Source organism: Amblyomma mixtum, chromosome 4 (assembly GCF_055824585.1).
Source record: "Amblyomma mixtum isolate Tamu chromosome 4, ASM5582458v1, whole genome shotgun sequence".
Taxonomy (NCBI): Eukaryota; Metazoa; Arthropoda; class Arachnida; order Ixodida; family Ixodidae; genus Amblyomma; species Amblyomma mixtum.
Genome location: NC_143015.1, coordinates 80,712,350 through 80,734,247, shown reverse-complemented (window position 1 = coordinate 80,734,247; position 21,898 = coordinate 80,712,350). Strand labels below are relative to the sequence as shown.

The 21,898-nt window shown below is 44.6% G+C and overlaps 1 pseudogene; it reads right to left on the bottom strand.

Moving 5' to 3' along the window:
- Positions 1-1,027: 1,027 nt before the first annotated feature.
- Positions 1,028-1,847, bottom strand: LOC149347169 (uncharacterized; annotated as a pseudogene).
- Between the last annotated feature and the right edge of the window lie 20,051 nt (positions 1,848-21,898).

Genomic DNA, 21,898 nt, shown 5'->3' with positions numbered 1-21,898 from the left:
AAATGTCCCTAAACCAGGAGAAACTAGAAATCGACAGAGAGACCCTTCCTGAAATACCTGTGAGGCGACAAAACTTGAATTCAAGGTGCAGTCACCCATGCTACACACAGGTACAAGTTAGCTTGTATGTTTTGGCATCAATATATTTTTGGACAATAGATTCTTGTCTTCGGGAGTCCCAAAGCTGCGTCCGTTTTATTTTCAACATTTTTTGAAATCAATAATGAAAGCAGAAATATTTGATATTGCCGAACCAGCAGTGCTTTCACTGGCCATAAGGCTGAGCAATCGTTTATTACATGTGGGTGGAGTACATTTTATTTATACTATATACAATGGCTCCGCTACAGTCATTTTAGACAGTCGCATGTGTAGTACCACATTGTGTACTTTAATAGTCTGTCAGTGCAATTGAAACAGTTGTTACAATTGAAATTTCAACAGTTGAAATGAATTGCAATTCTTCGTTGTGTTTACTGTCTGTCTTCCATCCTTTCCAGCAAGTTGAAGCTAGTAGTTTAAGTTCATTGCAGCTGTTCAGAATACAGTGCTGCATTGCCACGGCACCGGGGCAAAAAGGAAGACATAAATCTTCTTTCTAGGCCCCTAGCACCACACAGATGTCATAACATAAGCAGCACAAGACACGGTACCGTAGTTTGCTCATTTCAACAGAAAAAAACACACCTGTTCTACTTCTGAAAAAGAGGGAAAACGAGAAAACAGAAAAATAATGCAGTGATCACAGAACACACCGACAATGCAGTGATGAAACAAAATGAAAGAAAGAATTGGCTTTTGCTGTGAATGAAAGCGAACGAAAATGCACTCATTGCTGGGTCAGAAAAAATGGCTTTGATTATTTTTGAAAAAAGAGAAGCTGGGAGACCATTCCAGTCTTTCAATTAATGAGGGATGGCGTTTAAAAGCTCAGGGGTTTGCCATGATGGTAAAATTTTGGCATTGTTCGTCCTAATTTTTGTTTTTCGCAATATATGTTAGGGCCCTTCAATCTTGGTGCAATGCTTCAGTCACTGCAGTGATTTTTTGCAAAAATCCTAGGCTTAACATTTGTAATCTCAGCAACCACGTGGAAAATGTCGTCAACATATCCAGCCAATTCATGTGCAATTCTGTTAGTTAAACTTAGAAATATCTTCCATCGTTGTATCACGCCGTCTACGTTGATGCGTACCGATGCTGTTTCATAAGTGTCATCCACTTCTGACTCTGTAAACTGAAGACGTGTTGCAAAAGGCGGCATTATCAAAGTGGCTTGCTCTGCAACAACCCCAGTTCTAATGCCTGGAAAGTCCTTGTCGGCTAATATAACTTCACCGGGTTAAACAGATAATTAGCCCTAAGTGGTGATCACTGTTCTGTAGTCATGCCTCCAAAGCCCTCAGAAATGAATGTTATCAACCCCTTAGGAGCCATGCCAATTAGATATTTCAGTGTATACCGTTATTTGTAGTTTGAAAATCACAGGCTACGCTTCTTAATGCCTAGTGGTATTTCTGTTTCAAGCTCTTTGCAGTCAATAATAACACTACACATGGGGTAGTGATCACGAAAGCTATCTGGCATTTTTAGTTGTACAGCTAACCGTGCCGGCTGGTATATCTAGGTCTTTGTAGCCGATTTGAGGTGGCAAGAATTGGCTTGAAAATTCGAGAAGCTGTAGTGCTATGAATATCAAATAATTTTGCTGGAAAGGAAAATGGAAGACCATGTTTCAACTTGATCAGAAACAGGAGCTTGTCTTCAAGGCAAAGTTCATTCACTCGTTGAGTTGATGCAGGACTAACACTAAGCAGAGGCGCAAAAAGTTGAAATGACGCGGCCGTTAATGACGACAGTGCAGATTGATCATTACACAGCGTTTTAAACCCACCGAATTAGGGCTGCTGAATTAGGGCCAATGGCCTTGTCACGAAAATCTATATCACACCAAGTTCCTTGTTACACTGCAGGTGATGTCTTGTGGGATACAAAGCAGCTTGCAGTGCACATAGCAGCCACTGCGAGAAAGATATCCTCTGCGGTAAAGCACTCCGGTTGTTCTTCTGGTATTGTAGATACCTGCATTACAGAAATACCAATAGACATCACATAACACCACATTTTTAGTTGTGTGAAATTCCAATATGTATAATTAATCACTGGAGAAAAACAAAAATCTTACATGAATTAGGCTACATTCCAAAGGTGCAATTTCATTACCTTGTTCTGCGGAGTAATCAATGGAAGGGTGGGGCAGGATCCTAATACCTTCCCGCTGCTTTCTTCTTTTCCCTTTTCATTTGTCTACGAACAGCATGCAACAATAAATATCACAATGACCATCCACAGCCTGTCTTTAACTGGAAGGCACTTAACACTACCGTTTAAGGCCGATTCTCATGACGGCCCGTTCGCCTGCGGCTCACGCACTACGTGTTCATGCGTCAGCACATTGAGAGGCGCGTTGACCAGGCCGTGGGCCGACAGCGCACCTCTCAATGTGCTGACGCATGAACACGTGATGCGCGGGCGGCGGGCGAACGGGCCGTTGTGTGAATCGGCCTTAAACGGTATTGTTAAGTGCCTTCCAGTTAAAGACAGGCTGTGGATGGTCATTGTGATATTTATGATTTCCTTTATGAATCTCCGATTCGGGACCACCTCACCCTTGTTTAACGAACCTTGGCTAAAAGGTCAGCGGCCCCGAATCCGGGATTCCCAGATTGTGCAGGCAGCCACGTCAGCTCCACTTTGCGGGTCGTAGTGCATCGGGCGAGCCCAGTATGCAAAAAGCAGGGGCGTGGACTCCGCCTCTCAAGAAATTTAGAGTGGCTGTTTAGAGTCAATTAAAATATACCAGGCTTCCGTGCGGGTGATGGCAGTTGCAATGGAGGCTTCCTCTGCAGCCGCTGTGGAGGTGTCTGGGGGGGGGGGGGGGGAGAGGTAGTGTAAAGGGAGCAGATCAAGAGGAGTCCACCACGGCTGCGATCGCTTCATCACGCGCGTAAGCAGCGTCCACCCATACGGCGTCCGGCTCAGAGTCGTACTCTTCGTTGATTGCCTTCGCACGGGCTCTGTGGCGCTGCTCATGGTGGGATGGGTGCATATTTCTCGGCAGCGGGTTTATGGACAACTCTCGGTAAGGGAGTCGAAGAATGCTCCCGCATTAGGTGTCTTAAAATTAAATGTTCAATATATTGGGATTGAGTTATGCGGCATTCGCCACTTGTGTGTTAGAAATACAGGCATGGCGACTTCACCTGTCGACTGAGAACATCTAAAGAATTCGCAGCCGTGTCTAGGCATCCGAGTGGAATCCTTAGAAAAAAAAACATCGCTCCTGCACGGCTCCACCTGTGACACAAAAGAAAATCTCAGAACCAACCCCCAAGAAATAGGCCTCTCTATTCTAGCGAAACGCTCTCCAGCCACTGCAATACACTCGAATCTCGATGATGCAAAATCAAAGGGAACTGAATACACTGGCATTCAGATGAAGAGTAGGCTCACATGAAGAGTAGACGGGAGCAAAGCGTCACTTCGAATGACTGGCTGCTCAAGTTAAATAGTTTAGAATTAATCAACGTGGTATATACAGGAGTTCCTTTTCATTGGAGTGATGTCGTTGCATGACAACCTCCACATCAATCTCTGCAATAGTGTAGGAATAGGCTGATTCAGCAGAACGAGACTCAGTAAAATTGGAATACTCGTAGCTTCGTTTATTTTACCAGCCTTTTTTTTGTGATCCTCGCCTTCTCGCATGAACGCCATGCAAAACAAAGAGATATGAAAAGTTGAGTTACAAAACGTGGACCGCATAAATCATAAAATTCTAGGAACACTGCTCTTTCTTCTCCAACATATTCCTAAACCTTGAGTCTGCGGCATACTGAACTTTGTTTACCCTTTCTTCATGTTGTCAAAACAAGACAGAACAAGAGAAACTCATTTCTTTTGAAACCTTCATGATGTCTTGAAGACGCAAGTGCTTTCGGGCAGGAAAAAGTTTAGATGACACTTTAACTTCCTTAATATAATGTCAAGAGAATGCTATTCTTTCGCTCTGGCTTTTGTTCCTTGATATAAATTCAGGCCCCTTTCCAGCTGTTATGTAACGTAAAACGGCACCACAAATATGCGTCCCACAAGTCTTACCTTACTTATATTAGGAACAGGCGATTTCAAACGAGAACAACTTTAACTGCTCCTTGTCCGGAAACATGCTTGCGATTTTGATGCCTTGAGGCCGCAGAACGCCAATTTTCAGTGTTATAAAACTCAAAACCGAACCGACCTCTCCCAGTAGAAACACTGGACGGGCGTACGGAGAGCGGCTGTCCTGTTGTCGTTCTGTTGTTTGTGATCGGTTTAAGTTCGTTTTGTTTGGAAAGTCCTATTTTGTCTAACGAGCTGTTGCACTTCCTTCTGATAACCGTGTCACGTGGTAACAAAAAGTCTAACACGCCACACTGCAGGCGTCTCTGATTATATTTCTTAGGTCGCGGATATGTCTTTCCTGCCTCTATGGAAGCTGCTGCGCAAGTTTTCCGAGCAAGCGGTCATGTTTTTTTTTTGTACGCCTAACACTCTTCGCGCTTCTTACTTTTCACCTGCAAGTTATTTTACAGTGCTACTGAAATTAAACCATCATAACGCGTGGAATAGTTTAGAAGTATTGTCTAAAAGAGCGCGCATCACATGCTGCTATGTTGACTTTGTTAAGTTAGCGTCATGAAATAATGGCGTGTGGTGGCGCCTCGGAAGCTTTCTTTGACAATTTCACTGTACTTTTTTCAGTAAACTTATTCCTCATGCCTTCCACTGAACCTGTGCTCGATCCGGCACTTCTGCTGAAGTCATAACTAGCCGATTTTTCTTTCACTTCGCATATTGCTGTGGGCTGTGCAGTGTCTAGTGTGGCTGACTTAGCTAGCCTTGAAATATGTCGGGATGAAAAATCATGTGAGCCTGCTCTCAGCGGCTATATTATTAATCCGATAAGTGTGGATATCTAGTGTTTACAGTTTAATCTGATGCAATATTTATTTGTGTTTCATCGTTAGCACAAAGCTGTGCACAATTCTTTTTTGTTCTTCACTTTTTTAAAAGATGACATTATACCGTCACGGCTATTCGGATTTCGGATAGCCGAAATTATAGAAATTCGTCCCCGGACCAGGACGAATTTTTCTTTAACTACGAAGTTTCTGTGAAAGCTGTATAGCTTTCCTTTGTGGCCGTATGGCTGCGCTCGGGTGGACGTCAATGAGTAATTACTCCCTTATTAAAAATCTCTTAACAATAGCAAGCTACTGTACCGGCCACTACAGGTGGCCCTTATACTTACAATAACTGTGACTGAACAGACTCACATTTGTCGTGACGGCAAGAAGCCATGAACTATTACCAAAATTGTTATGCGACGATTAATTCTTTCTGGTGCGACTGATTTTGAGCAGATAGCACATGACTGTCTCCGTCAAAGGCGATAAAATATTTTTCTCTTTCAAATATGCAGACCACTTTTTTTCCTGTTGCTCATTCTTTCCAACAGCGTGCTTGTGCTGCCAATCTTTTCGGCATTTTAATGTGATTTCCACTGTAAATTAGCCCATTATGAGCGAGCCGGTTACGTAGTGAGCTTTTGTGGTTTTTTGACTACTGAAGAGAAGAAATGGAATATGTCTGCTACATCAGCAGAACTGAAGCTCACTTAGATAAACAGAAGGGCCGATAGAGAAACAGACAGACAGATAATTTTTTTTTTTTAATTAGGTAGATAGATAGATAGCCAGAGAGACCGACAGATATACATGACAGCAGCCTACAGTAGCCGAAGAAACCGAGCATAGGGGATGTTTTTCGTTTTGAAGCGAAAACCTTCATTAGGCTGTCAAGACTGCGCATGCGCGAAACCGAGTGACGTCACGCACGGCAAAGGTGGCCGCAGCCGTCGCCGCCGACTCGCCACTACTTAAAAAAAGAAACTGCGTCGAGGGCGGGAATCGAACCACGGCCTTCGGCATTTGAAGCGGAGACGCCACCATTCCGCACGAAGGCTCAAGGTTTGAGCCTGAATAATGGCGCATCTGGTGAATGCATGGGTTTCATAAATAAAATAAAAGGAATGAAAGAGTAAAAATAATGAAAAAATAAAAACCAACAAAAGTGTAGGAAGATTAAAAGAAAATAACAATAAGAATAAGAAAAGAAAGAGATGTAAAAAATGAAAAAATAAAATATGAAAATAAAAAATAAGAAATGAAATGAAAATAAAAATTAAATGAAAAAAGAAAATACGGAATGGGAAAAATAATGGGAAAAATAAAATAATAAGAAAACAATAAAAATAAGAAAAGAAACAAAAAATGAAATGGGAAAAATATAAAAAATAAAAACAAACAGTGCGCCAGGAAACGATTTCGCCTTGTAGCATTTTAGCGAGCCAAACTGCCCCTGAATTTTAACCGCCCCGATTACCGTCTCCTCCTCCGCCTCCGCACAGGCAGTGTGTGGACGGCCGAACGCCTCCACCGTTATCGTGGTGCTCCCAGTGCATTGTGCGCGAACTGCGACAGCCATAACGTCAAACCAAGCATAACTGCAGCTTTTCGCTTGTATATCCAGGCTTAACCAGAGCTAAGCCACTGCCTAATTTTTATTACCAATTATTGGTGTTAACTCGATATGAATCGTGCAATTATATTATAGCCCAAAGGAGAGTGACTAGAAAGAAAAAAACAACCACATGACGCGGGTGGTATACGAACCCACGACCTCCAGGTTTCGCGCCCGGTGCTCGACCAATTGAGCTACGGTCATAGCAGTGCAATGTTCTGCTTTCGGGGGTATATATGTGTAGCCGCTCATGGAAAGTTCTTGCTTCCAATATCTAAGAATCATTATGGTCATCGATGTCTCTGTTTTTGTGGTGTCAAAATTTGGAATGCTATCCCATGCCCAGTCATATCTTCACCTAATACATCTAGAGCATTGAAGAATTTTTTCCTTCACACAGAAGCGTCTCAGTAAAGCGACATTATATGCGTCTGTGGCCTGGCATATCACCATTAATCTATTGAACGTGGCAGTCTGATTGTAGAACGACTTTTATTTTTTCTTTGGTTATATGTATGTCATACGATAGTGTTGCAGTTTGTATAATGTTGTTTTATATTGCAATTGTTTCATTCTACACCGACAAATATGTTTTTTTTTCTCTTGAATCGTGAGTAGACTTATTTGTATTCTTTTTGGGATTCACGACTAGCCTCTGGCTAAGGATCCTTGAGTGTTTTTATGTAATTACATATGTACTTTGAAAGAAAGAAAGAAGGAAAGAAAGAAGGAAAGAAAGAAAGAAAGAAAGAAAGAAAGGAAGGAAGAAAGAAAGAAAGAAAGAAAGAAAGGAAGAAAGAAAGAAAGAAATGAAGAAAGAAAGAAGGGAAGAAAGTCTAATCGAACCGTGAGAATGATCGCCAGCGCCACCCTCATCCATAGTGGCGGAGGTGGAACATGCTGTATTACCGCGGTGCCACGTAGGAACGTGGTCGATCGGTGAGGGCGGTAGCTGAGATAGAACCCTCTTATGCTGCCTATGGCATTAAGGCTGCCTGATTCGAGGCCCTCGTTAAACTACTAAGCAGAGAAAGTAAGGGAAAAGAGGTGCTCGTTATAACGTACATGATGAAAGCCAGCAGCCACCGAAACCAAGGAGCATAGGGCATGGTTTTCATTTCTTTATTATAAGTTTGTGTGTGAAAGATATGAACTATATAATTATTTTACCGCTCAAAGGTAACTGAAAAGAAATCAGAGGAAAAACAACTACATGCCGCCGGCAGGATACGAACCGACGACCCCCCAATTTCGCGTCTAGTGCTCTACCAAGTGAGCAACGGCGACGGCTGTCCTGTCTTCTGCTTTTGGAGGTATTTATATCTAGTGTAAACGAACCTTCAGAGAGTTCGCCAGCGCCACTCTCATCTGTGGCGGCGGACGTAGAACGTCCTGTATTACCGCGATTCTTCGGGTATTTGCACCGCCAAAGAAGTGGTAGGGTTTTAACATAGTAATCCTAGGGGACGTAAGAAAGCATGTGTTTAGCCTGGTTGGCTCATGGTTTTGCTTTGCTGCGTTATCGCCACGTGTGGTGACGACATTTGAGTCAGGTTAAACTCTTATTGAGGTTAAGCTGATCGGATGTGTTCGCGCCCTAGACGGAAGCTGATGAAGAAGACGATTTGCAATGCACAGGGCGAGAGTGTGTAGTAGTTTAACACGAGGCGCGATCAGCTGCGGGGATAGCAAGATGCTCTCGTGCGGTGGCCAGCGAAGCTGATGTGTTCGCAGCGCCGTCGGTTTTAAACCCAGTCGCGGCAATATTTCTCTTGTTTCTGAACCCTAAAGATCAGGGGCTTCACAAGTTTCCTTGTTCGGTTTCACCCTGTGAAGTGGTGCTTTCGCAGTGAAGATATGGACGCGGGGTGGAGTACAGGATAATGTTAGTGAAGGATGGCGATAGCTTTATCTTAATTACGCAAGAGTTCTGAATAAACACCGCTATGGCTGACATATTGTAGCCTGTTTTATGACACATAAGCAATTCGGTCACATGAGCAATTTTGGTCACCTGAAAGTACTTCATTAAACCGTTAGTTGCGTCCGATAGCCGCTCAGTTGTCTGTTACCTAGTGAAATCTACCCAAGAGCAAAATTAATTGTGTTTAACGAAAATTGGTTTTTTAGGAATGAAAATGACGCAGAAATTCTCTCACATATCTTGGTGGACACCCGAACCGCGCCGTAAGCGAAGGGATAAAGGTGAGACTGAAAGAAAAAGGAAGAAAGAGGTGCCGTAGTGGAGGTCTCCGGAATAATTTCGACCACCTGGGTACCTTTAACGTGCACTGACATCGCACAGCACACGGGCGCCTTTTCACGGTTCGCCTCCATCGAAACGCAGCCGCCGCGGTCGGGTTCGAGCCCGGGTACTCCGGCTGAGTAGACGAGCGCCTTAACCACTGAGCCACTGCGGCGGGCGTGAATATGATTTGCGGAATACGTGCTGTGCAGCTCAGAAGAAGCAATTCTTCTCGGGAACATTACTAAGACTGGTCAGTGTGATATGCTCAAAGAGCTTACAACAGGCACAGGTTTTAGGCGTGCGGGTTCAGTTAGCCGGAGAGTTTTCATGCGAGAGCATTACATGGATCTATGCCAATACCCCGCCGTCATCGAAACTCGTGGCCTTAACGCGGCACCAAAATTACGTGATCGATTGACCCAAGGTTATCAGTTATGCATCCTTCCTTTCCTGAAAATGAATAGAGTAAAAACTTTCCGCTGGTTTTGAGAAAAGGTAAGGCGTAGAACTTCCTCATTTTATAGATGGTCGCCTCCGCCTACACAAAGCGCAATTGAGGTGCCGTCCACTGACCCAGTGAGCCGGTTATAATTTCTCTCGCCTTCACAGATCATAAAGTTTCTGAGGTGCCCCTACATATTGTTTTCCAGACTAAAGAAGTGGAGCGATCATTGTGTTTTTTTTTGTTTTGTGTATGCAGTGCGCTTGAGACAGCGGATCTCTATCGCTCTTAAAAATGTTTTGGTGCCTTTCTTCTTGACAGCCATTTTAGAGAACTGATTAACTGCTGTTCTAGTGAAAGTGAATCTTTTGCGTTACCCGAGTTGTACGATACAAACAGGGCAGACTTTGTGCGCACTGCATGCAACTCTTCGGACAGAGCTCTTTGTACGCACATAAGGTTACTGTCCAAACACGGCTTTTGTTTTGAAGGCTGCGTGACTCCACTGGAAAGTCCTTTGTTTTGTTGGGAATAGAGCGATTACCTTTAAGAGGAAGCAGACTGCAAAAGCCATTGAAATAGACATCTGCGCTAAAAACCTCGCATTTCAGTGCGGTTCATCTCCAGAAAAGAAAGTTATGTGAGGGAGCAATCTAGCTTTAGCAAAAAGTAGGACTTACAACGTTTGTTAGGCATTTTAAGCCAGAAGCGTTCCGGCAGTGTCAAAACTTTGAACATAGTCCAGTAATGATAATGCGGTTTACAAGTCTTACGATCGCCTTAGTTTTGATTGTATACTTAGCCGATCTCGCTGAACAAGCGTTTTTAGTCGTTCCGAATGTCTACGAACATGGTAAGCCAAATCAATTTGTGCAGCTTTATTCTTACAGCTTGGCATCAATAATAACATCACACCTTATGTGGCAATAGAAGGAGTCATAATCCATTTATTCGGGCCCAGTTTTACAAGCTTCAGCTAGTGAAATGACCCGGGTTTTCATCGAGCACTCTAAACATCAAGAGTATAAAGGTAGTAAGTCGTCCTCTTAAAAAAGAGTGGGTTAGAGGACAGCTTACTCACTTTTTATACCTATATAGGTGTATTCGTGTCTGAAGTGTAGATCACTGTGGCGCAAAATTCACCGCGGAGGAACGAAAGACACTGTACCGTACAACAGCAACAGATGATAAAGTAGATCCTGATTGGCGGGTTGGGGTTCCGCAACACAAATTTGGTATCATTTAGAGGGTCATTGCGAGAAACTGAAGTTGGTCTTCGTCGACCTACTTCTGCTGCGTTCTAAGGAAAAGATGTCACTGTAACAAAAAACCAAGGTTTTATACAATAGAAAAGGTGAAAAACTGGAATGTAAATGGCGTCAGTAGCGGCCGATTTCACAAGCAAACTGCGGTGCGTGTAGATAATTGTCACGAATCCCTGAGCCTACGCTAACGCTGTTAACGGAATATTCGCCCCCCCCCCCTCCCTCCTCCACATATTAAAGTAGGTGGGAGGGGAAATATTTTAAATCCGATTTTCTCAATACCCAACGTGTCTCGTGGTGCCGGTAATGATCACCATAGCCAGAAAGAGAGAGAGTATTGATTTTTCCGAAAAAAGAAACAAGTGGCTACAATTGGACTTGTCACAACTAACTGCAAGGGCCACTGGAAAGGAGACAGCGCATATAAATCCTAATTTAAGGAAATTAGGAATCTTGTTGAGCACAGGTACACAAGTCTTTATCCATGGTTCCTACAGATGGTCAAGGAGCGTGTGCATATTTTCATATTATGTAGAAGCCTATGCCTTTGATACTCGGCCGTACTGTCTAACCCGGGGTTGAAGTTTTCTCTCTATTAAGTGGTCGTACTTAGTACTGCTCCAGGAGAGAAAGTGTTAGGAGGGCTGGACTGTACACTTCTGGTTGATGCGCTTTGGCACTACTCTGAAGCGGACAGCCGCTATCGCTGGTCGGTGTTGAGAAACCGTTTAGTGGTTAAACGTGCATAGCTTGCTCTTGTTCTTGTAAGCAGTTATTCAACCCTCACAATCGGTTCACAAAAATTGCGCTGATCATTTTTTTTCTCTTACAAGAGACTATGTTCGCGTTAGTAGTATGATCACGATTAATGTGCTCGGTCGCTAACAAAAATCGATATCAGCTCAGTATTAGAATAAGGTTCCCAAAAGTATACAACAGCAAACGTGACTTCTCAAAAGCAGGTCAGATCTTGCATCGGAAGTATTACAACCATAAACTCTGTGCGCACGTTACATCATATGTGATTAAAGCAAATTGTAAGCTCACTTCGTCTTCGACACAAACCCCTTGGTAGAACTGGAGCTACTGAAAACGTCGGGTCCCTTAAGACCTCTTGCTCGGCGACCATCCAATATCGTGCCATAGCGTTTATGCACAAATATTATATGTCGACAAGTCATAATAAGCTTATTCTACGACCCAACTCGATCTGAAAGCGTATATACATTTCTCTTTGATTGTAAAATTGAGCTCCCAACGTATTTTAAAGTGGATCTGCTAGCAACTGTGATCCCGTGAGAACTGCAACGCGTGCATTCGCCAAATAAGTTTCTGATGGGTCCGTGCTCATGAACCCGTGAAAAAATCCGCCATTCAAAATTTCCTTTCTTAATACTGACTAAAAGTTATTTGCATACATTAAGGATTTCCTCCTTAGGAGGACGCAGTATGTAACCGCCAATGAATTTATGTCCAGACTGTTCTTAACCTCCGGGGTACCGCAAGGATCGCTACTAGGTCCCCTGCTTTTTCGGATCTACATTAATGACGTGTTCTTAACCTCCTGGGTACCATAAGGATTGGTACTAGGTCCACTGCTTTTTCGAATCTACATTAAGTACCTTCTTGACAGTATCTCGAATTCCCACGTTAGGCACTTCGCCGACGACGGTGTCATCTATCAGAAAATAACTCACTCCAGAGATTTCAGTAAGTTTCGAGATGATCTCAATAGTGCATCCAATTGCCGTAATAAGTGGCTAATGAAAATAACACTACTGAATGCAAAAGTTTGCGTGTTTCTTTCCTCTCTACCGTTCTGATGTGCCCTCATATTCTATTAACGGTACTGTCCTGTCAGTTGTTAACTCCGATTACTATCATAGTCTATATATTGCTAGCAATCATTGATGATACATGCATGTTGAATGTGCCACTAACAATCGCAACCAAACGTTAGGCTATTTAAGACACAACTTTGCATCAGCATCTACCCCACTAAAGCTTACCCTGTACAAAACGCTTGTCCTTTATCCTTCCAAAATAAGAGTATGCTTGTGCCATATAGGACCCTGCTCATTTCAATCTTACTCATTCCCTTTAAAGCATTCTGATCCGCTCAGCCCGTTTTATTCTAACTGTTCACGTCATTATAGCGTCAGGTCTATGAAAAAACAGTAGATCTGCCTGACCTTTCACTGCGTCGTAAGTAGTCTCGGCTTGGTCTTTTTCATAAATTATACTGCCTTGATCCTTCCCTGAGAGAACATCTTTTCACTACACCCAGCTACATTGAATCTCGCGTCGATCGTCCACACAAAGTTGAAGGGCTATCTTGTCGCAGTAACATGTGTCAATCTTCCCTCATACCAAAAACCGGCACTGAATGGAACCACCTTCCAGCCTCCACAGTCTCCATTTACGACACTCCTAACTTTAAGGTTGGCGTTCAAAGTGCCCTACAGTTTCAGTTTTATGTTGACCTGTACTGTAAATATTCTAACAATTAACCACTCCTTTCTGTGGTCGCTACGGGTCTTGAAAGTGTGAATAATAAATAAATAATTAATAAATAAATTCGTTCGCTAATCTGATACCGTCGTGCTTATTGGGGGAAATTTTCTTTTTCCTAGAAAGCTGGCCTTTCCCAAGGAAAATTATCCCACCCCATGATGTGCCTACCCTTTAGTCGAACGTAAGAGCAGAGAATGCTACAGAATCTGTGCTAAAACCGCACGTGTTTGAGGACTGTCAAATGGATAACCTTAGGGGAATATCCCATTCATCAGCAAGAATTGGTATTTAACTTGTATCCTTTTAAGGTTTGACTTAGTTGCAAATTGCTTGCTCCTTTCTTTTCAAGGAAAGTGCTTTTATAAAGGCAGAAAGTCGTGGCCTGGCCAACGCTATTCCGACGACAAGGGGTGCATACGCTGGCGGTGTGTGAAGAAGAACGCAACTTACGGCGAATTGTTGGGTTTCACGTCAGTATCCTTAGAAAGTTTTTCTCTGTCGCTGCGTTTCTCTCTAATCCTGAGCCTCACATGACATTGAAACAAGCTATTATTGATCTGCAGAACGTGTTTTGCATAAAAGTGCTAGCGCGGAAACATTGAAGTGTGCCTATTGAAGCTAAGTTTGAATGAAAGGACGAAGACGACAGAAGAAGATAATATGAACAGCTCTGACCGACATCAATGCATTATTGTCTTTTTTTTCTCCTAGTAGTCTAACGGCAATAACAAGGATTGGGGAATCTCACAAGAATTGGGAGGCATTAGGAAGCATGATCATCACAGACAAAGTTCGAATACGGGAGGCAATTGAAGCGTCCTTGAAGCAATCTTTTACTGATCCGTCATCAGCTTCGTGCAAAAAGCGACGCAAAAGAAAATATGAAGAACGGAGAGCCCTACAGGGAAAGAATAGATGCGATGTAGCGCGAGAAGAGTGGATGGCAGTAATCACTCCAAAAGCTTCATGCGCGAATGCCTACTGTGCTTTAAATACCATGTTATAGAAAGACTACAGTTTACTCAGAGAACGGTTCGCCGATTGGCTCCTGGTGGTCATGAAACGGCAACACACCAAACTGCTCAGGGGCATATGGGCTGGTAGACCTCTGAGGAATGGCAAAAACACAGCAAAATATCCTTTCATGAGAGACTAAGCAAATAGGCTGGAAATTGGTGGGATGCCGAAGTGTTCGGGTATTTGCACAGCAAAAAAAGTGGTAGGATTTTAATGTAGTTAAGCAGAGTGGACGTGTCAAATCAAGTGTTTAGCCTGGTAGGCTCACAGTGTTGGTTTGCTGGGTTGTCAGTACGTCTGGCGACAATATAACACGCAGGTTATGGTATGATTGGGTTAAACTGTTCTGATATGTTGACGCCGCAGATAGAAGTTGATGAAGTCGACTATGTGGAATTCACAGCGCGAGATTAAGTTGTAGTTTAACACGAGGCGTGATTGGGTACGGCGATAGCAGATTGGCGATAGCGTTAGCATATCACTCTCGTGCAGTGGCCAGCGAAGCTGGGCTGTTCGCGCCGGCACGAGTTCTAAACCCAGTCATCGCAATATTTACGAGTATTTCGTTTCTGCACCCTCAAGTTCAAAGACGTCACGAGATCCTTGGTTGGGTTTCGAGTAGTGCTTTCACACTAAAGGTATGGGCACGTGGTGGAAAAGAGGATAATGCTAGTGTAAGAGGGTAGTATTATTTTAATGACGCAATTATTGTTTGATTAAAGCATGATACGGCTAATGTGTTGGATTCTGTTTTATGACGCATAAGCAAATATGGCTGCTAGGTCGCCAATGCAAGCTTTGCGAATGGGAGCTGTGTCAAATGGGTATTAATTAAGGGAATCTTGACTGAGACAGGTGTACGTGGTTTGGAATCTAGGAAAAATAAAATAGTACAGAAAAGTTGCCACACGGGGGAAAGGGTTAAGAAAACGAGCAAATTCAGCCTGTCGTGATGAGCACATGAAGAGCATGTGCTCAGTTCACAATACATGCAAGTAGAAACCGCTTTATTAAGCATGTTGTGGGCCGGGGTCGAAACACTTAGAACAAGAAAGAACGTTATCCATTCGCTATCGCGCTTCTGACCCTATGCGGATCTGTAGCAAACAAGGCTTGTATTGGGTGTCCTAGCTACCTTTAGCCAGGGATTAACAATATGCCAATGCACTCTGAGACCACGCCACAAAATGACTATTGCTGGCTATTGTATGTCACAAGACACAAAATTTTTTGTATTCTTCTTAATTGCAGAGTTACTCAAGAATAATTAACCAACATGGCGAGCAACAAATTTCGACCGAAAATTGCACTCAGAATGTCGCAGAACGTCCACTAAACGTCTGACTGAACACTTTCTAACTTTCAAATCATTGCTTATTAATTTTTTTGCGCTCACTGCAGATATCCGCGAAATACAAAAATAGCACGTGTCATGTAGCTTGCGCGCCGCGAATGCAGCGCTCCCAAACGTTCCGCGTACAAACGAAAGGTTCTTTCAGCCAAGGGCGCTGCGGCTTCATAGGTGACAGGGAAGTGAAACAGTGCTGGTTGTGGGATTTACGCCAGCGATATGCTTCCCTTGATACGTTCATGATAGCGATAAACAGACGCAGCGCTTATCACTTGCCCTGGCGTAAACCGCACAGCCGGCGCCTGCGTCCCTCCCTGCCACCTTTTATGTGGCAGCGCACCTGGCTGAAAGAACCTTTCGTTTGTACGGGGAATGTTTGCGAGCACTGCAATCGCGGCGCGCTAGCAAGCTTGTCACTTGAGCACATTCCTGGCGGTTCGGAGATGATTTTAGTGCATGCGATAACAATGGCTGGTGTACGACATGGCGGACATGAACAATTAAGCTAAAGTTTCAGTTCGGAACTAAGCTTTCATAACGTCACTAGACTACATTTATGAAAAGGTGCAGCTAACTCTTAGAACTGCACTCTGCGAACATTTATGACTAATAGGCCCGCGCGCTACAGCCCTTGTAGAAAATTTCAGGATGCGTGCGATGGACTCTAGCCGTTTGCATGAACTTGAAAGTTCTTCAATATTCAGCAATACTAATGAACACGTACCGTGAAGATGAGTACCTGTTCGGCGAGCCGTAACTGTTCGCCTGGCGCTTATTCTGCCGTTTATGGCAGAAACAGAATAACATGTCTCGAGATCTCGAGCAAGTTTTGTGTTTATCACAAAGGAAAACAGCGCAAACTTCCCAAGGACACAGACAGGGAAGACGAGACAGAGCGGCAGTGTCCGGTCTTCGCTTTCTGTCTCGTCGGGAGGTTTGCGCTCTTCTCCTTCGGCACGGAAGCTCTACGAATAAAAAGGAAAGCAGTGGCGCGTAGAGATATTTGCTGGTTCAAAACAACTTCAAGTGGACGACTTCAATGCCTATAGTTCACCACCTCTGGCGAAATGACAAATATTTCTTTATATAATACTTAACCTGCGAATACAATCGGATGCAATCATTTGCAATGCCTTCTCGCGGTGGCCGCAAAGAAAAATGCAACAGAAATATTTTATAACCGGAATCTGTATGTTGTCGCAGTGTTTATTGATAATGCAGCCAGTTGCTGCATCCGTGAATACATTCAGAACGTAAAATCATAATTTGATCGTTACCATTGCTGCAAGTGCTTAAAATTAAAGATCCGTGTGCCAGGCTGGAATGGGAACGGTGCTGACGACTGCAAGAAAAGCCTCTCTAGGGAGACGTTCTGCTTTCGGCAATTGCTCCTCTCTTTCCCGAAAACAATTTCTCTCATTCGACTTCTTTGGATTTTTGCCGCAGGTGCGGAACCATTCGGGCCAAACCACCATGCAAAGTCGTTGAGGGAACGCAGGGAAGATATCCGACTTGCTGCCCGAGAGTTGAATGTGAAAAGAAGAAGAAAAGCTAACCACAATTTTCTGCCTCAAAAAATATTTTAACTCAGAATAAACTGTGTTGCAGGTTCGTTTGTTTCGAGCATTAGTGTAGACACTAGAAACAGTTATTCTATACTTCCTTACTAGAAGGCAACAGCAGAAATCCACAACACACAGTGAGGCAAGTCTACAACAAATTAGTTCACTTAGCACAACTATATCTTTAAGGCAGTGTCCTTTAGTAGGAGAACCAGCGTTCAAAACATTAGCAGTTATTTATATCTTATCAAAACATTGCAAAAAATGCAAAATTATCCCAAATTATTTGTCTTCTCTACAGTAATCAGCACGTACCAAAAGAGTTAGGTGCTCTTAATTTATTGTTCCCTACTATCTCGCCTTAGTTAGTATGACTTAGCCTTGGGTTCTACAGCTAAGGTAAACTTACACGAGATACATGTAAGAAAATGGAAAATTCCGCATCTTCTCTAGAACGTCCCGGGGTATTACCATACCACCAAACTTTTCTAGAAGAGTAAAATAATTCCCATACTAAAAATATTTCCTTATCTTCTCTCTGGAACGTTTAAATAAGAATTGTCTAATCATACTCCTTTTCTTCAAATACTACGCATATGAAAAATTGAACTCTGGTATACGCAAAAAGAAGCGGAAAAACTAAAATATTGCCACCTAGCATTGCCAGGTGGCGCATAGCTGCTGACGACGACGAAGAAGGGCTCGCGCCGTGTGGAGTCTGTCGGCCTTGCTGCCCCAGCTTGCGTGGCCTTGTCTGTCTTCGCACTTGTTATTAAAGCTCCCCTTCGTCAACAAGTATGTTACAGTTTGGTGGAGGTGCGGGGTACCCGTGAGCCCATGCAAGAGACCCCTCCAGGCAGCCGTCGCGCCAGCCCTGTACCACTCGACACCCCGGTACACCGCTTCAGTCGGAGGATCCAGGGACTGCCTTCGGAGGTAGGACTAGTAGAGAGCGGCGCCATGGAGACAGCCGCTCCTTCTCCTCTGCAAACTGCCGCTGCCGCGCCATCTCACTACACCCTGCAGACTCCGCGGATTCCCAAGACGTTCCGTGGGGAACTTCTTGAGGATGTGGAGGACTGGCTCCTTCATTTTGAGCGCGTAGCTGCGTTTAACCAATGGGACCACGCAGCCAAAGTCCGGAACGTTTACTTCAGCCTCGAGGATGGTGCTCGCACCTGGCTCCAGGAATTTGACATCGCTATTGTCTACAAGTCCGGCCGCAGACACGAAGATGCCGACACACTGTCGCGTGCACCAGTTGATCCTGGCGACGCAGCGCCCGATGACGACAGCGGATTCCTTGGTACGCTCACCGCCTCCGACCTGCTGACCCGGCAGAGGGCGGACTCGGAACTTCGCCCTCTCATTGACGGCCTTGAAGGTAGCGATACGGCTATACCTCGCCACTTCTCTCGACGTCTTGGCTCCTTCTGTTTGCGGCAAGGCCTCTTGTACAAGAAGAACTCGAGAGGCAGCGATAGACCTTACCTTCTGGTCATTCCAGCCGATCTCCGAGGTGACGTTCTTTTCGCCTGCCACGATGAGCCCACATCTGGCCACTTGGGTTTTTCACGTACGCTCGCCAGAGTGCGGAACATGTACTACTGGCCTGGACTTTCTGATGATGTCAAACGCTACGTTAAAAGCTGCCGAGAATGCCAGCGCCGGAAAACGCCACCACTTAAGCCGGCGGGTTTTCTCAAGCCCGTTACAGCCCCTCGCGCTCCGTTCGACCAGATCGGTATGGACCTCCTCGGCCCTTTCCCTTTGTCGCAGGCCGGCAATAAGTGGATCATAGTTGCTACCGACTATTTGACTCGCTACGCCGAGACCAAGGCGATCCCTCGTGGCACAGCTTCCGAAGTCGCGGAGTTTTTCATGCACAACATCGTCTTGCGACACGGCGCCCCATCGCACGTCATTACAGACAGGGGGACGGCGTTTACAGCGCAGCTAATCGACCACATCTTTCGGCTGAGCTGCACAACGCACCGCAAGACCACAGCCTACCATCCGCAGAGCAATGGCTTGACCGAAAGATTGAACAGGACCCTTTCGGACATGTTGTCCATGTACGTAGATGTCCAGCACAAAACTTGGGATGAGGTCCTGCCGTATGTCACCTTCGCCTATAACACCGCCCTGCAGAAAACTACGCGCTTTACACCGTTCCGCCTTGTGTACGGACGTGAAGTTCAGAGCATGCTTGATGCCATGCTCCCGTGCCCAGAGGATGACCAACTCGACCCAGACGCCCAACAATTTGCCCAACGTGCTGAAGAAGCCCGTCAGCTGGCCCGCGTGCACATCGGGCAACAGCAGAGCACCGACGCGCGCCGTTACAACCTTCGCCACCGACAGGTTGACTACAAACCCGGTGACCAAGTCTGGGTATGGACTCCTGTCCGTCGCCAAGGCTTGTGCGAGAAACTGCTCTGCCGCTATTTTGGCCCTTACAGAGTGATCCGGCGTGTGAGTGACGTAAACTATGAAGTGGTTCCGGACGGTGTTGCGCAACCCCGACGCCGACAGCCCAGCTCTGACATTGTGCACGTTGTACGGCTTAAAGCGTACTATACTCGGTGACGCAGACGTGTTGATGTCTTGGAACGGTTCACTTGCGGAACTTTGCTCGTTTTTTGTTTATTTTTTTTGTTACGTCGACAGCGCTCTTTTTTCATAAGGGGGGGAATAATGCCACCTAGCATTGCCAGGTGGCGCATAGCTGCTGACGACGACGAAGAAGGGCTCGCGCCGTGTGGAGTCTGTCGCCCTTGCTGCCCCAGCTTGCGTGGCCTTGTCTGTCTTCGCACTTGTTATTAAAGCTCCCCTTCGTCAACAAGTACGTTACAATATAAAAACCTATCGAAATGCATATGGTCCGCACACGTCAGGAAACAGGCTGCCAGAAATAATTACCCTACTTCAAGAACAAAATATTATTCTGAAGGATGTGTCACACAAAAGTTTAGCGCACTGTTTCTCTCACACAAATAACCTTTCTTGCTCTTTCGCTTGGTTTTTATTTACTTTCAGAGCATAACCCTTTCAAACGAATGCTTTTAGTTAGGCGTTTTCGATTTTCTCACCCGTCCTTTGATCGAAAAGGTCTGAGTGATTGGCTGTGCTGCATGGTCTTTGTAGTTTTTGTGGTGGCGTTTCACTTTGCAGTACTGTTTTATGCTGAATCATGTTGCTTTTTTTCTTTTTTTTTCATTGTTAAGAACAGTAGTTCTCGACCTCTTGTGCTGCAGCAAAATGTAGTTGCTCCAGAGCTTTGTCATGCTGTAACAGGGAGTTTTTACTCCGGCACCCTGCCAGCATGTACGGCAAAATGGCCAAATAAAGATTTTATATTATTATTGTTACATCCGATTAGAAAGTCTGTAGGTACACCCGGTGTCAAAAGTATATGCGGAACGCGAGTTGTGAAAAACGCACATTTTGTCGAAGACAGATCATGTAACCTGAATTAAGAACCTGCAGTCTGCTCCTTTGGGCGGGATCTCTACACAGCCCCTATCATTTTTTCAGGCTGTCTGGACGCGCTACAGCCAGTTCTTGCAGCTCTACAATAGAAGACACCATGGCTCCCCCGGAACTATCTTTTCCGAAGAAAGTCAAACAAGCTTTTATTTCTCAGTGGAATGCCCGCGGGCTCCAGTCCCGGATTTCAGACACAGCCGCTTCCCATTCTGGGGATCTGTGAACCGAAGCTGCCCAACATTTTACGATTATCCCCGCCCTTTCCCAGAGCCCAAGATCCTCGGCCCGTGGCCACACCAGCCGACTACCACCAAGGCTCATAAGGCACTGTTTTGTCTTTCCGAGAGACTGCCTTGCTTGCTAGATTGTGACTTTGTCTCTCGCTCCTTCTCTCTTCTCTTCCCTTTTTATCCCCTCATTCCCTTCCCCAGTGCAGGGTAGCCAACCGGAAACCTTTCTGGTTAACATCCCTGCCTTTCCCCCTCTCTTTATCTCTCTCTCTCTCTGCCCAATCTAAGCGGAAAAAGCGTTTTTAGCTGAAACCTACGGCCCAGAATGTTTTGACGCCAGGTGTTCACGGTGGTCGTGACTGGTAGAGGGGATGCTACTTGCAGGTCGCGGCGAAAAGCCTTTCTGTTGCCGTATTCAAAGCTAGGCGGATTGTGGTGATGAATATTTCTTGCAATACAGCATAATAAACGGCTTTCCAAGGCAGGACGGAAACTAGAGCCCTGACGACGTAGAGTGGTTTTGTCTCTCCGTGCCATCTGCAGTTCAGAGAATCTGATGTGCAGACGAGCAGCCTTGACAAATCCTTAAGTTCCTGGTCGCTAAGATATACGGTGCATTTTACTTTCCTAAGAAATCACAGTAACAGCGCAACGTTGGGTTTAATATGAAGATGTAAATTAAGACATTTTGCTTGTACGGCCGTTATTATGTCAAACTTGGATTACAATTGCAGCATTATGGCGGACGCAGACAGTTTCAGACAAAATATTGAGCAGTATTCACGGAAGCCTTTACTTTGTTACAACTAGAGATAGGACTTCTCAGTTTTTATTTTTTGGAAATTCGGCGGCCTTTATTTTGACATTTATTTTGGAACTCAAGTTTTGAATCTTTTCGGTGAACAATATTCTCAAGGTGCGAGCTTTTTCTTTCTTTTCTGTTGAACAATATAATATTGGTGTAGAATTTTTCTTCGCATTTTCTTAAACGAGCAGACCATGGCGCAGCAGTTCACACCCGAATGATCCCATTAAGAGATATTCTCCCAGAGAGAAATTGTACACTCGATACAAGAAATTCAAATTTCAAATTCAATGATTTTAGCCATGAGGGAAAACCGTAAATGGAGGTTTAGTTCTAAAATGTTGTTTACAT